At 46.1% G+C, this 12,480-nt stretch overlaps 1 long non-coding RNA gene across 1 annotated transcript; it reads left to right on the forward strand.

Moving 5' to 3' along the window:
* Positions 1-2,192: 2,192 nt before the first annotated feature.
* Positions 2,193-3,290, forward strand: LOC147270110 (uncharacterized). Its single transcript, XR_015115667.1, has 5 exons — positions 2,193-2,328; positions 2,485-2,535; positions 2,646-2,713; positions 2,819-3,052; positions 3,159-3,290. It is a non-coding gene; the product is annotated as an uncharacterized LOC147270110 (long non-coding RNA).
* Positions 3,291-12,480: the final 9,190 nt, after the last annotated feature.

Genomic DNA, 12,480 nt, shown 5'->3' on the forward strand with positions numbered 1-12,480 from the left:
TCAAGACAATAGTGTCTGTGCGTATAATCAAGACAATAGTGTCTGTGCGTATAATCAAGACAATAGTGTCTGTGCGTGTGTATATAATCAAGACAATAGTGTCTGTGCGTGTGTATATAATCAAGACAATAGTGTCTGTGCGTGTGTGTATAATCAAGACAATAGTGTCTGTGCGTGTGTGTATAATCAAGACAATAGTGTCTGTGCGTGTGTATATAATCAAGACAATAGTGTCTGTGCGTGTGTATATAATCAAGACAATAGTGTCTGTGCGTGTGTATATAATCAAGACAATAGTGTCTGTGCGTGTGTATATAATCAAGACAATAGTGTCTGTGCGTGTGTATATAATCAAGACAATAGTGTCTGCGCGTGTGTATATAATCAAGACAATAGTGTCTGTGCGCGTGTGTATATAATCAAGACAATAGTGTCTGTGCGCGTGTGTATATAATCAAGACAATAGTGTCTGTGCGTGTGTGTATATAATCAAGACAATAGTGTCTGTGCGTGTGTGTATATAATCAAGACAATAGTGTCTGTGCGTGTGTGTATATAATCAAGACAATAGTGTCTGTGCGTGTGTGTATATAATCAAGACAATAGTGTCTGTGCGTGTGTGTATATAATCAAGACAATAGTGTCTGTGCGTGTGTGTATAATCAAGACAATAGTGTCTGTGCGTGTGCGTATAATCAAGACAATAGTGTCTGTGCGTGTGCGTATAATCAAGACAATAGTGTCTGTGCGTGTGCGTATAATCAAGACAATAGTGTCTGTGCGTGTGCGTATAATCAAGACAATAGTGTCTGTGCGTGTGCGTATAATCAAGACAATAGTGTCTGTGCGTGTGCGTATAATCAAGACAATAGTGTCTGTGCGTGTGCGTATAATCAAGACAATAGTGTCTGTGCGTGTGCGTATAATCAAGACAATAGTGTCTGTGCGTGTGCGTATAATCAAGACAATAGTGTCTGTGCGTGTGCGTATAATCAAGACAATAGTGTCTGTGCGTGTGCGTATAATCAAGACAATAGTGTCTGTGCGTATAATCAAGACAATAGTGTCTGTGCGTATCATCAAGACAATAGTGCGTGGGCGTATCATCAAGACAATAGTGCGTGGGCGTATCATCAAGACAATAGTGTGTGGGCGTATCATCAAGACAATAGTGTGTGGGCGTATCATCAAGACAATAGTGTGTGGGCGTATCATCAAGACAATAGTGTCTGTGCGTATCATCAAGACAATAGTGTCTGTGCGTGTGCGTATCATCAAGACAATAGTGTGTGTGCGTGTGTATATCATCAAGACAATAGTGTGTGTGCGTGTGTGTATGTATATATGAACAATACAATAATGTATATATCTGTATATTCTAACACCTTCCTGTTTACTTCACAGATTTCCTACTCGTCCCTTGGTGGCCTGTAGCTCTGCTTTATAAGAAGAAACTCATCTACAAAATCAACACATACATACTTCATTTACTCACACAAGTTTTGCATACTTTATATACACTTTATATTTCCTCACTTACACACAAACACACTACCTTTACAAACTGCCCATCTCTTACTGCCAAGGTAAGTTGCACTTCTTGCTTTTTACTTGACTCACTTCTAAAGTTCAAGTCTGTCCCATTTCTAAGTAAAACTGAGACGATATGGTCCCATGCTTTCCCTGTAAATTCTTACTTAATGTACATTTCTCTTCTGGAGATGCCCCGTGCTAAGTCCCACGGCGTGCCCAGGCAACCAAAAGGAGGATGGCGGAGCAGCAGCCTCGGACTCCTCGACCACCCATCCCTGAGTTTGTTGCTCGTATGTATGAACTCTTCTTGAAAAACCTCCCTGCTGCCACTTTAACATGAGCCCCAGAAAGCCATGTCAGCTCTGCTTTCATATTCTTTAAACCATCTTCATCCACCTAGAGCGCGGTACCGGTCACCGCCATCGCGTGAGAAGATGGCCAGCTTCCCTCCTTACCAACCTACAAAAATGCATGCATCTATGCACTCATGCTTGCTGTCTGTTCTGAATGTGCTTTTGTGACCAATGGTCTTCGTCCTGGGAGACTCCCACCTGCGCGCCATCGTCGACGGGTTTGTGAGTATGCCACAGGGTTGTCTTTCTTTCGGCTTCTTATCCGTTCCAGGTAGAGCCGCCGCTGACCTCAGGACCGAGGTCATGCATGCTACCCTCCCTTGGACCCCGGACTTGGTGTGTGTGGGTGCCCCCAGCAACAACCTCACAGCCAGCAGGACTATTGGTGAGGCAGCAGTGGACTTCAGTGCTCTCCTGACCAGTCAGCAGCCTCTGGCCAAAGGTGTGTGTCTGGTTGTCCTATACTCTTATGTCTCTCATCCTACACGGCCACATTTGCTACATATGTGATTCTTTACATTGACACATAACGTTTGCTTTATTTTTCCCCTCTCGGTGTTCGTGCTGGATTTCCCTCCACGCCTGACCATCGATCCAGCCCTGCAGGACTTGCTACGTTAGGAATACCGCCATGTCGCAGCACGCGTGGGTATGTTACACTTCTCCAGAACTCCTTCTCCTATCAATTTCATATTTACTTTTTCCAATAATTCATGCACGTTACACCATGACAAGACTTATCATTTTCACATCTCTCAGGTCTCCCATATGTGTCTGTGGCAGAGCACCTTCCTCTCCATCGGTTGGAGCTGTGGTGCCACGATGGTGTGAGTACAACATCGTCATTTACAGGTCACATACTTCATCTTCCCTATTCTCCCATGCCACATGACCCTACACCACTACAATATGCTTTATTTGCTGTCTTTCAGGTGCATCTCAGTGACTCACAGGTGCATCTCAGTGACTCCGATGGCATGCCAGTTGCCACCTGCTGTGGAACCCTGCGTTCCACCAGCTCGCGCCCCCCTCCACCACAGCCCACTGTGTCACCCACCACATCGCCACATGCCAGGGTGTCTCCCAGGATTATTGTGATGGGACAAGTCCCTGTGCCTCGTCACTGTGACCCTTCGGAGTGGACCGTTGTGAGACGGGCATGCTCGGTAATGTGTTTTCGCAGAGTCATTCTGTAACTGCCCATTTCTTTACACTCCTCATATTAACAACACCTGAGATGTTCTCCTTCCCTCTTTGCTTTGTATTTCAAAGACTGTAACACCTACAGTGCCGCAGTCTCCCATCCCGTCCAACCCGGTGTTCAGCAGTGACATGTTGGATGCCATGGAGAAGGTTTCACCTTCTTCTGGCTCTGCCTGCACTGCTGCTCCACCACATGGCCAGGTAACTATACCACCCATTACATGCACTACTTCACACCAACATCAAACTCATGTTCAGAAACCTTGTTTCCTTCCTTTATCCTTCCCCTTTCAGCACCAGCGCAGAGGTGTTGCTACAAGGCGCACAGGAAGACAGCGGCAGGTTGGTGTTGAGACACTTTTAAGCTGCCACTGACAATCCATTTTCACCTGTACATCAACAAGTTCTACTCCTTTTTGCTAAATTCTATTTCATTCTTTGTCTTCCTTCCTGTTCATCTAGCAGCTGGCAACACCTTCACCTGCCCATCTGATTGTGTCCGACTGAGTTCAGTCCAGCAGCGCAGCAGGTTTGTCTTTGTTGAATTATATACAGCTGACTTCTTCTTGCCACTTGTACATCCACATTTCTTTTCCTACTTCATTAATTCCTATCAAAAACTCTTCATTTCTTCAGGTGGAGGCAGCAGCCAAGGTGTGCATGGAGGGATCTGCGGTGGCACTGTCTGCTGCTGTGGTACCAGAAGTGCTGAGGGGGGAGGTTGCGGCAGCTTGCCCTGCATTGCTGACAGAATCCACTGTTCATGAGCCTCCAAAGACAACACACACCCAGCAAAGAGTCCAACATATCTATTTCCTCACTTCCTGATGTTAAACCTACTGCGGTAGATTCAAACAGCAATGATGTGGCAGTCGTGGCTCCTACTTAAGGTTGTGAAGGGCTCATTTCACCAGGGACATGAACAGTTTGAATATGGAGGACTGCAGTGGCTGGCTATTGCTTTGATCAGCATTGCCAAACACACACTAAGCAGTGTGTTCTCCTTGAGAAGGGGTGATCTGGATCACGTCTTGCTTAAAGGGGATGAGTTATACACTTTTTTGCGTGACAGTGGCTCCTTCACACATCCCTCTAATCTGTCTGTTCCAGATCTGCCACAGCACTTAGAACTGGATGGACAGGTATGCAGCTTCCATTTTGGGGATGTGCTGTTAAGTGAGGTGGGTGTGACTGAAGGTGAGCTGGTTGACTTTGGTGTCTTCATCAGTCTTCGTAATGGACTGGCCAGGATTTTCAGTGAGTACAGTACATGTCTTATGACACTGTGTGGCAACGCCACTTCCATCATCCATCAGGATGGACAGTTTGCTGTGGTTGACAGTCACTCACGTAATTACAGTGGCTTGTCACATTGCCGTGGTACAAGTGTAGTTCTATATTTTGCATGTCTTGATGACCTGCACCACTACCTCTGCTGTTTGGCTGACAGTCTCACTTCTAACAATAAACTTTTTGAACTGTGTGGTGTTAGTGTGAGTGGACTTGTAAATCCAGTTCCATCTGGTGTACCTTCTGAAAGTATTATCATTGAGCCCAGTACAGCACGTAAATCAACTGCTACTTCCCACAGCCAAACAATGTCTCCATACAAATGTCTGAGGGTGTTTGCCAGTGTTGCAGCTACATTGCAATGTCTCACTCTTCTCACCAAACTTTAGTACATGTCACCACTACTTTCAAAACAGAAGCACCAAATACTCATAGCAGAAAGAGAAATATTTCTTCTGACAAATGTTTGTCAATAAAAATAAACATATCTGCTGTGAACGACCTAACCCCTGATATACAATTCATTAGTGCTGTCCAACATGACACGCTGGTCTTCCATCCTCTAGGTGTAGATGTTTGTCAACTTCTGTGCAAAAAGTTAAATGTTGACTTTGTCAAGGTCAATCCTCCAGTCTCCAAAGAAGTTGGACTGATCGGTCCTCCATGTAAGATTGAGAGGATCATTGCTGATGGGAACTGCTTCTTCAGAGCCTTCTCTCAGGCTGTGAGAGGCTCACAGAAGCACCATCACAAGATTAGGTCAGCTGTTTGTAAAGAGCTGGAGAGAAATGCACAGAAATGTCTCTTTGGAGGAGACAGTATTCCCCTGTGTCACAGTACCTCCAGCAGTCCAGGATGAAATGTTAACACTTGGGCCACAGAGGTGAAGATACAGGTCACGGCTGGTTGGTTGGTCAGGAGGAGTTGGTATTTTTACCTTTTTATGATGGACGCTGGCTAAAGTACAGCAGTTGTCATCAGGCTTTGTCAGCACAGTGTATTTATCAAGAAAATGTCCCGCCGGGGGGATTTTGAAAATGTGTCTCTAAGCCTGGACTGCACAGCTGTTATGGCTACTGTCCGGTTTGTCACCTTAATACTTACAACTTAAGGACTACAAGTGCGCATGTTGTACAGTGTGATAGAGGACCAACAGGAGCTGACTTGGTAGTTACTAAGAGGTCTGGCTAATGATCAGGTTATCCAAGATCTCACTCAGGTAAGAAATGTTACTAAGTCTTGCAGGTCTAAGTATTCAAACGAGAGGTACACAGGAGAGACTGAACACATTGACTCAAAAGAAACGGCAGTTACAGATTTGGACAAGGTATTCTGAAAACTTGTTCTTTAGGGAAAAGGCTAAATTATGGAGTAGACATGAGTATCATTCCAAGGTCGATCACAGACACAAGGTTAAAGCTGTCAGCAAACCAAAGAGTCTGCTGAAATATAGCCAGAATGTCCAGCATAGGCAGCATGTTAAATTAAAGAGTGTCCTGAAATATAGACACAATCTACAGCATGGAGAGAAAATTAAATCCCCCAGTAAAGTAGCTAGTAGACTTAAATACAGAGAGAATATCCACCATAGACAACTCGTTAAAGCCAAAAGCAAAGTTACAAGTATGGTAAAATATCGAGACAGCCTCAGTCATAGACAGAAATTCAAAAGACAAGTAGGGAAGTGAGAAAAATCAAATATCGTGACAGTTTGCGCTTTAAACACACACTTATTGCTAGTGCTGCCTCAAAAAGGCATAAACAACTGAAAAATGCTCACAATTTTGATTTTGTCATGGACCAATTTGTACAAAAAGTCAGACATAGCCCTGAGTTCATCTGTTGTGTATGTCATCGGTTAATGTTCAGAACACAGGTGTTAGGTTGTAGTAGGGACGTGTGTTGGAAATTCTGCAACAGCTGCTGTTGCTAACCGCTGCATAAGTGACACGTATTTGCACAGTTGTTCCGATGACTGTGTTGTGCCTTGTGTGTTGGCCGCTTGTCAAGCTCAACTTTGGATCTGCTATATGTGTCACAGTAAGATTTCCAAAGGGCAGATTCCAGCTGAGTGTTGGGTCAATAACCTGACACCTGATGCCATTCCACCGGAACTGGGATATTTGAACAGCTTGGAGCAACACTTGATAGCTCTGTATGTACCGTTCAAGAAAATATTGGCGTTGCCCAAAGGGGGGCAGAACGGAGTACATGGGCCGGTAACATGCATTCCAGCCAATGTCGTGCAGACTAACAACGTGTTGCCTAGGACTAGCATGGAACGGTCCATGATGCAGGTCAAATTAAAGCGCAAGTTGACCTACAAAGGACACTATAGATATCAGTTTGTTGACAGTATTCGTGTAAGACAGGCACTGTACTGCTTAAAAAGGAATAATCCTTTTTACAAGGACATTGAAGTCAATGAAGATTGGGTCAATGACTTTTGTAGGAGGAACGTAGGAAGCTCCGTCACGTGGTCAGGATGACGTTGTAGATGAATCATCAGAAATAATACAAGATGAACTGTTACATGACAGACAGCAGCACTGCATGTTTCAGGACACTTGTCTTATGCCTGTTGACATTGGTCAGGAAGCTTTAGACCAGTATTTTGAGGACATCATCAACGTGGCACCTGCGGAAGGAAACAGTCCAGTTCGGCTGCTTTCTGACCACATGAACGAGGCCAAGTGTTTCCCTGTCTTGTTTCCTCTGGGTAGGAAAACATTTTATGACAGGCGCTCGTATGCCTTAACTTTGACGCGGAACTTCAATACTCGGATTATGCATGCGGATGGCCGCTTGGCCGGGAACGTTGACTGCTGATCTCAGACATATACTGAGTAAAGAAAATGTAGAGTGTCCTCCAGCGTTTCAGTGGCAGGGCGTAAGGGTAGAGCCGGTCAGAAGGTTAGTGCAGCGATGTTGATGAATGAGGATGCTTCAAAGCAGATGTTGCAAGTCGATGAGGGCTTCAGGTTTCTGAAGCCGGTTCGTGGAACGCCTGCCTTTTGGCAGTCAGTTCAGAAGGACCTCATCGCATGCGTCCGTCAGTTAGGGATTCCAACGTGGTTCTGTTCGTTTTCGTCTGCTGATCTGCACTGGCAGAATCTCCTGACCAGCATCCTGAAACAGGAAGGCAGAACGCAGAGGTAGAGGATTTAGAGTGGGCGGACAGGTGCGAGCTGTTGCGTCAGTCACGGCTGCCAGGATGTTTGACTACAAGTGGCATTGCTTCTTGAATGAGGTTCTCAAGTCTCCTTCACGTCCCATTTGCAAAATCACAGATTACTTTTATAGGGTAGAATTTCTGCAGCAAGGCCCATGTCCATTGTCTCTTTTGGATTGAGGGGGCTCCCCACATTGATAAAAACACAGATGAAGAAGTGGTGGCATTCATTGATCAATTTGTGACATGCGAGTTCAACCCTGACCATGACAAGTTATCGTCCATCGTGGCATCCGTTCAGGCCCACTCCAAACGACACAACAAATGCTGTCTGAAACACGGAATGTGTCGCTTCCATTTCCCAAAAGTTGTTTCAGCCAGGACGTTCATTTGTAAAACAGAGATTAAAACGTATACCTGTGAGCCGAAGGCTCGGGAGAATCCTCAGTCAACCAACATGCCAGTCTGTAAGTGTTTTGAAGACACCAATCCCATTAGGAAGAAGAGGGCACACGCCATTTTGAAAGCCGTTAAGACTGCTGTTAAAAAAGCGGACGCAGGAGAAGTGACATACGCTAGCGTAGACCACTTGTTCCAGACTCTGGGCATTAGTCAGGACATTTTTGAGCTGGCTTATAAGCGCCTGCACACAGACTAGGATAGTCCTATAAGAGAGGGGTAAAGGATGTGTGGGTCAACCAGTACAGTAAGAACTTGAACTGCTGGAACACCAACATGGACATTAGCTTTGTCACCGACGTCTATGCGGTCATTATTTACATAATTTCCTACATTACCTACAAAGCTGAGAGAGAAATGGGACTGTTATTGGCAAACGCACAAAAAGAAGCCACAAAACAATCAAATCTCTCTGCTAAAGAAGCTTTGAAAAAACTAGGAAGTGTCTATTTCCACAGCAGGGCCGTTTGTGCCCAGGAGGCGGTGTACAGGCTAACTAACATGCATCTGAAGGAGTGTTCCAGGAAGTTTGTGTTTGTTCCAACAGGGCCCAACATAGTTAGAATGACTTTACCTCTCAGTGTGTTGAGGCAGAAAGCTGCTTGTCAAGAACTTAGGACAGAGGATATGTGGATGACCAACATAGTGGACAGGTACAGAAACAGGCCTGACGACGAGGTCTTTGATGACATGTGCATGGCTACATTTGCATCTGAGTATCGTCTTCTGTGCAAGAATGAAAAGCCCAAGGACATGATTCAACTGAAGCATGGACTGGGCTTCATCTTGAGAACACATTCTCAGTTCGCTATTGTGCGCTACATGCGCTTTGACTTAGAGAAGCAAGAGGAGGCACACTACCAGACTCTGCTTCAGATGTATCTCCATTACAGAGTTGACTCGGATCTCAAGGTCAAACCTTTCCTTCCGCAGAAACCTGAAATCCCTCACAGCAGCACAGCTGTCTGATGAGGTGAACTCCGTTATGCCTGACCACTCGCACTTCTCCTCACTTTCTGTTCATGAGTTTACTGAAACACTCTGTTCCTCTCTGGCATCCTCTCTGGACAAACTCTGCCCCCTGGTGTCCAAACCAGCCAAGAAAAAACAACCAAGTCCATGGCTCTCTAAAGTTCTGAGAGAACAAAGAGCTGGACTCAGGGCAGCAGAAAGAAAGTGGCGTAAATCCCAAGAACCCACTGACTTGTCCTTATACAAACAGAAACTTGCTTCCTTCAGCTCATGCTTACAGTCTGCTAAGAAAGCCTTCTATCAGAACAAGATCTGCGCCACTTCTGATTCCAGGAAACTGTTTATGGCATTTAACTCCTTGCTTTCTCCTCCAGTTGCTCAGCCTTCCACTGCGCTGACTTCAGACATGTTTGCCTCCTTTTTTACTGAAAAGGTTGCTGCAATCAGCAGCCAGTTCTCTGAGCCTGACCAGTCCAGTCAGCACCAACCTGCCACTGCTGCTTCACTCTTCTCCTTTGCTCCCCTGAGCGAAGATGAAGTCTCCAGACTTCTCCTGAGCTCAAAACCTACAACTTGTCCTCTCGATCCAATACCCACCAGCATCCTGCAGACCATTTTGCCCTCTATCAAACCTGCAGTCACACACAGTCAATTCCTCCCTGGAAACTGGCATTTTTCCTGCTACTTTTAAGCAGGCCCATGTCACCCCACTGCTCAAAAAGCCTAATCTCAACCCCGCCAAGGTTGAAAACTACAGGCCAGTATCACTTCTGCCAGTCCTGTCAAAAATACTGGAGCGCTCAGTATTTAACCAGGTCTCTGAACATCTGCGGAACCAACAACCTACTTGACTCTTTTCAGTCTGGCTTCAGGGGTGACCACTCAACTGAGACTGCACTCCTGTCAGTCACTGAAACGAGCTCGAGCTGCTGGTCAGTGCTCTGTCCTACTTCTGCTGGACCTGTCTGCTGCCTTCGACACAGTGAACCATCACATTCTCCTCTCCACACTCTCTGAGCTCGGAATATCTGGTTCTGCCTTGTTATGGTTCAAGTCCTACCTCACAGGCAGATCCTTCAGAGTGTCATGGCGAGGAAAGGTGTCTAGGTCACATGGCCTATCGACTGGGGTTCCTCAGGGGTCAGTGCTTGGTCCCCTTCTCTTCTCTCTGTACACCACCTCACTTGGTGCAGTGATCCGCTCCCATGGCTTCTCCTACCACTGTTATGCTGGCGACACTCAGCTCTTCCTCTCTTTTCCACCTGAAGACACAATGGTCTCAGATCGTATATCAGCGTGTCTGGCTATCTCCACATGGATGAAGGAACGCCACCTTCAATTGAATCTCTCTAAGCCTGAACTTATGGTCTTTCCAGCTTGTCCATCTGTTCAGCCTCACGTCAGTGTCCAAGTTCAGGCTCTTGTCATCTCACGCATTGACTACTGCAACTCTCTTCTGGCAGGCCTCCCTGCATGCTCATTCAAGCCTCTGCAGATGATCCAGAATTCAGCAGCATGTCTGGTCTTCAACCAGCCAAAAAGGGCACATGTCACCCTGCTGCTGGTTTCTCTTCACTGGCTTCCAGTGGCAGCCAGGATCAAATTCAAGGCACTTCTTTTGACTTACAAAACAATCACAAGAACGGCTCCAGCCTACCTGGAATCCCTGATCCAGGTCTACTCTCCTTCGTCCACTACGCTCTGCTTGCGAAAGACGCCTGGTGCTTCCAGCCCAGCGCTGCTCCAAATCCCTAGCCAGACTCTTCACTTCTGTTGTTCCCAAATGGTGGAACGAACTACCCAAATCTGTGCGTTCTGCTGAGTCCCTTTCTACTTTTAAGAGACAATTGAAGACTCAATTGTTCAGAGAGCACCTAGGCACTTAACCTGACTGTTCTCCTCTTTGTCCTGTGGGGTAGAATAAGTCAGAGGGTCCAAGACCCAGCACTTAGACATACAACATCACACAACACAGTTAGTGCTACATCATCACTGTTATATTATATAAAAAAAGGGGGACGACACTTCTTCTGCCACTAGATGGCAGTACCTGTGACCAAATCACAAATGAAGCACTTTTGCGCTTCCTATGGACTTTTCCTGAATTAGGTCTAAATTCTTGCTTGTGTTGTACATCGCTTTGGGCAAAAGCGTCTGCTAAATGAAATTGTAGAATTTATCGTCCACCAGCATATCCACACTTCCTATTTAAATACAATGTGGGAAGGTTACTTGACCGGTTAACTCTGACAAGTAACACTATTGTAGTCATGGGAGATGTTAATGACAACATTTTAAAAGGCTCATCAATCTGCAAATTTATGGAACAAAAAGGGTTCACCCAACATGTGACACAAGAGACCACAGAAAAGGGGACAGTAATTGATCATGTTTACATTAAAACGTCACAGTACAACGTGGAATGTGCAGTCTGGCCAGCCTACTTCAGTGATCACGAAGGGATCCTGTGTAGGTTTTCTGTTTCAGATGATCAGGGGGAGTTAGATGACCTCAACAGCTTTAGTCTGGATGATTTTCAAGATTTGCAGGGTGATTCTGACCACCAGGATGACTGAGTTTAAAAGCTACATCGCAGTGTCCCAGGTCAAATACTAGCCTCATGTCAGCTTAGTTGGCTCTGTGTGCTGTTTGGCAAAAGTTGACTTGGACTCTTTGTTGTGTAGGATGCGTTAATGTTGACATTTTATTAGTATAGTAAGTCCCACTCCACCTTTTTAGACTTACCTATTTATTCTGTGCATGTCTTGACGTACATTTTAAAGTTATTTATTTATTCCACTGTCACGCACTGCACTTAATGCAGTTCGCCACAGTACCTTGAGCATGTGCCAGGTACAGTAATCATGTTTCCGCTCCACCACCGCACCAATTTCTCAGTTTTTTTCTTTCAATACAGTTCAACATACAAACACACATCACATGTGGTAGGCTACTACATTCCAAGCTCACTCATGAGTGTGTATTTATGTCACCCCCATTGTCTGACCTGTCGTTTTGTGTTTCATGTTGTGTTTCATGTTATCTTCCAATGTGAGGTTTATATGGTTTGCTGTGCAGTTATATAAAGTAGTTAATTTGCCACGGTCATCGGAGTTTGAACGAATCTGGTCCCCGTTAATGAAATCCATCAGGTAGTTGCGATGGGGGGGAGCTGGGCTTCGTGGCCCTGGCCCTGGGCCAGGTAGCAATGGATGCTGGCTTCCTTTGGTGTTCGGCGGCTCACTGAGCCGGTAGGCCCGGGGTTACTGCCTCCGGGGGCTGCTTTGGGTCTCGCCTGTGTGGGGGGCGTGGGGGCGGCTTCCCCTATCATGGTGGCACCCTGTGGGATTGGGGGTTGAGGGGTCCTTGGGCTGGGTTGGGGGCTTCCCCGCAGTATGGGGGGTCCAGGGGCCCTGGGCCCTGGTGCCTAGGCTCCGTGCCGGTCTCCCAGCGGGGTCCCGTGGTGGTGGGGTGCGGCGCTGGCCCATTCCCCGGGCA

This window comes from Aulostomus chinensis, chromosome 1 (genome assembly GCF_037954235.1).
Source record: "Aulostomus chinensis isolate RoL2024-O1b breed Wild chromosome 1, RoL_Achi_v1.0, whole genome shotgun sequence".
NCBI lineage: Eukaryota > Metazoa > Chordata > Actinopteri > Syngnathiformes > Aulostomidae > Aulostomus > Aulostomus chinensis.